This window comes from Ursus arctos, chromosome Y (genome assembly GCF_023065955.2).
Source record: "Ursus arctos isolate Adak ecotype North America chromosome Y, UrsArc2.0, whole genome shotgun sequence".
NCBI lineage: Eukaryota > Metazoa > Chordata > Mammalia > Carnivora > Ursidae > Ursus > Ursus arctos.
Genome location: NC_079874.1, coordinates 4,550,067 through 4,555,066, shown reverse-complemented (window position 1 = coordinate 4,555,066; position 5,000 = coordinate 4,550,067).

The window sequence follows — 5,000 nt, the reverse complement described above, 5'->3', positions numbered from 1 at the left end:
ACACACACTATCACACTCACAACACAGCACTCTCACTGGGTCTCCAGCAGAGCCATCAACACTTGGAACTGCCCTAACATATTCACAAATGTGGTCCCGACACACACATACAGAAGAAACACACACAAACACCCATGGAATTTTTCTTATAGGCATACAGACTGGTTTCCTGCAAACACACACACAGACACGCACACACACTGTCACACTCACAACACACACTCACACTGGATATCCAGCAAACTCGTGAACACTTGGAACTGCCCTCACACACTCACAAATGTGGATCTGAAACACAATACGCAAGAACACACAAATACACCCATCGACTTTTTCATACAGGCATACACAATGGTTACCCGAAAACACACACACACACACACACACACTCTCACACTCACAACACAGCACTCACTCTGTACCTCGGCAGAGACATCAACACTTGGAACTGCCCTCACACACTCACAAATGTGGATCTGAAACACAATACGCAAGAACACACAAATACACCCATCGACTTTTTCATACAGGCATACACAATGGTTACTGGAAAACACACACACACACACACACACTGTCACACTCGCAACACAGCACTCACACTGGGCCTCGGCAGAGCCATCAACACTTGGAACTGCCCTCACACACTCACAAACGTTTTCCCGACACACACATACACAAGAAACACACACAAACACCCATGGAATTTTTCTTACAGGCGTACACAGGGGGTTCTGAAACACACTCAGACACACACACACTATCACACTCACAACACCGCACTCACACTGGGTCTCCAACACAGCCGTCAACACTTGGAACTGCTTTAACATAATCACAAACATGGTCCTGACACACACATATACAAATAACACACACAAACACCCATCGACTTTTTCTTGCAGGCATACACAATGGTTTCCTGCAAACACACACACACACACACACACAAAAGGCACACTCACGACAGAGCAATCACATTGGATCTCCAGCAGAGCCATCAACACTTGGAATTACCTTAACATATTCACAAACGTGGTCCCGAAACACACATGCAGAAGAAACACACAAAAACACCCTACGACTTTTTCTTACAGACATACACAATGGTATCCAGCAAAACACACACACACACACACACATACACTATCACACGCACAACACAGCACTCACACTGGGTCCCCGGCATAGCCATCAACACTTGGAACTGCCCTAACATACTCACAAACGTGGTCCCGACACACACATACACAAGAAACACACACAAACTCCCATTGACTTTTACTTACAGTCATGCACAATGGTTTCCGCAAACACACACACACACACTATCACACTCACAACACAGCATTCACACTGGCACTTGAATCTGCCCTAACATACAAACAAACGTGGTCCCGACCCACACATACAAAAGAAACACACACAAACACCCATCAACATTTAGTTACAGGCAGACAGAGTGGGGTTTCCCCAAACACACACACACACACACACACACTGTCACACTAACAGCACAGTACGCACACTGGGCCTCGGCAGAGCCATCAACACTTGGAACTGCCCTAACATACTCACAAACGTTTTCCCGACACACACATACACCAGAAACACACACAAACACCCATCGACTTTTTCTTACAGGCATACACAACGGTTTCCCGCGAACACACACACACAGAGTCACACTTACAACACAGCACTCACAATGGGTATCCAGCAGAACCATCAACACTTGGAACTGCCCTAAAATATTGACAAATGTGGTCGCGACACACACATACACATGAAACTCACACAAACATCCATCGACTTATTCTTACAGGCATACACAATGTTTTCCCGCCAACACAAACACACACAGAAACACACACTGCCACACTCACAACACAGCATTCACACTGGCACTTGGAACTGCCACAACATACTCACATACGTGGTCCTGACACACACATACACAAGAAACACACACAAACACCCATCGACTTTTTCTTAGAAGCATACACTGTGGGGTTCCCCCAAACACACACACACACACAGAGACACACACACACTATCACACTCACAACACAGCACTCTCACTGGGTCTCCAGCAGAGCCATCAACACTTGGAACTGCCCTAACATATTCACAAATGTGGTCCCGACACACACATACAGAAGAAACACACACAAACACCCATGGAATTTTTCTTATAGGCATACAGACTGGTTTCCTGCAAACACACACACAGACACGCACACACACTGTCACACTCACAACACACACTCACACTGGATATCCAGCAAACTCGTGAACACTTGGAACTGCCCTCACACACTCACAAATGTGGATCTGAAACACAATACGCAAGAACACACAAATACACCCATCGACTTTTTCATACAGGCATACACAATGGTTACCCGAAAACACACACACACACACACACACACACACACACTCTCACACTCACAACACAGCACTCACTCTGTACCTCGGCAGAGACATCAACACTTGGAACTGCCCTCACACACTCACAAATGTGGATCTGAAACACAATACGCAAGAACACACAAATACACCCATCGACTTTTTCATACAGGCATACACAATGGTTACCGGAAAACACACACACACACACACTGTCACACTCGCAACACAGCACTCACACTGGGCCTCGGCAGAGCCATCAACACTTGGAACTGCCCTAACATACTCACAAACGTTTTCCCGACACACACATACACAAGAAACACACACAAACACCCATGGAATTTTTCTTACAGGCGTACACAGGGGGTTCTGAAACACACACAGACACACACACACTATCACACTCACAACACCGCACTCACACTGGGTCTCCAACACAGCCGTCAACACTTGAAACTGCTTTAACATAATCACAAACATGGTCCTGACACACACATATACAAATAACACACACAAACACCCATCGACTTTTTCTTGCAGGCATACACAATGGTTTCCTGCAAACACACACACACACACACACATAAAAGTCACACTCACGACAGAGCACTCACATTGGATCTCCAGCAGAGCCATGAACACTTGGAATTACCTTAACATATTCACAAACGTGGTCCCGAAACACACATGCAGAAGAAACACACAAAAACACCCTACGACTTTTTCTTACAGACATACACAATGGTATCCAGCAAAACACACACACACACACACACACATACACTATCACACGCACAACACAGCACTCACACTGGGTCCCCGGCATAGCCATCAACAGTTGGAACTGCCCTAACATATTCACAAACGTGGTCCCGACACACACATACACAAGAAACACACACAAACTCCCATTGACTTTTACTTACAGTCATGCACAATGGTTTCCGCAAACACACACACACACACACTATCACACTCACAACACAGCATTCACACTGGCACTTGAATCTGCCCTAACATACAAACAAACGTGGTCCCGACACAGACATACACAAGAAACACACACAAACACCCATCAACATTTTGTTACAGGCAGACAGAGTGGGGTTTCCCCAAACACACACACACACACACACACACTGTCACACTAACAGCACAGTACGCACACTGGGCCTCGGCAGAGCCATCAACACTTGGAACTGCCCTAACCTACTCACAAACGTTTTCCCGACACACACATACACAAGAAACACACACAAACACCCATCGACTTTTTCTTACAGGCATACACAACGGTTTCCCGCGAACACACACACACACAGTCACACTTACAACACAGCACTCACAATGGGTATCCAGCAGAACCATCAACACTTGGAACTGCCCTAAAATATTGACAAATGTGGTCGCGACACACACATACACATGAAACTCACACACACATCCATCGACTTATTCTTACAGGCATACACAATGTATTCCCGCCAACACAAACACACACAGAAACACACACTGCCACACTCACAACACAGCATTCACACTGGCACTTGGAACTGCCACAACATACTCACATACGTGGTCCCGACACACACATACACAAGAAACACACACAAACACCCATCGACTTTTTCTTAGAAGCATACACTGTCGGGTTCCCCCAAACACACACACACACAGAGACACACACACACTATCACACTCACAACACAGCACTCTCACTGGGTCTCCAGCAGAGCCATCAACACTTGGAACTGCCCTAACATATTCACAAATGTGGTCCCGACACACACATACAGAAGAAACACACACAAACACCCATGGAATTTTTCTTATAGGCATACAGACTGGTTTCCTGCAAACACACACACAGACACGCACACACACTGTCACACTCACAACACACACTCACACTGGATATCCAGCAAACTCATGAACACTTGGAACTGCCCTCACACACTCACAAATGTGGATCTGAAACACAATACGCAAGAACACACAAATACACCCATCGACTTTTTCATACAGGCATACACAATGGTTACCCGAAAACACACACACACACACACACACACTCTCACACTCACAACACAGCACTCACTCTGTACCTCGGCAGAGACATCAACACTTGGAACTGCCCTCACACACTCACAAATGTGGATCTGAAACACAATACGCAAGAACACACAAATACACCCATCGACTTTTTCATACAGGCATACACAATGGTTACTGGAAAACACACACACACACACACACACACTGTCACACTCGCAACACAGCACTCACACTGGGCCTCGGCAGAGCCATCAACACTTGGAACTGCCCTCACACACTCACAAACGTTTTCCCGACACACACATACACAAGAAACACACACAAACACCCATGGAATTTTTCTTACAGGCGTACACAGGGGGTTCTGAAACACACTCAGACACACACACACTATCACACTCACAACACCGCACTCACACTGGGTCTCCAACACAGCCGTCAACACTTGGAACTGCTTTAACATAATCACAAACATGGTCCTGACACACACATATACAAATAACACACACAAACACCCATCGACTTTTTCT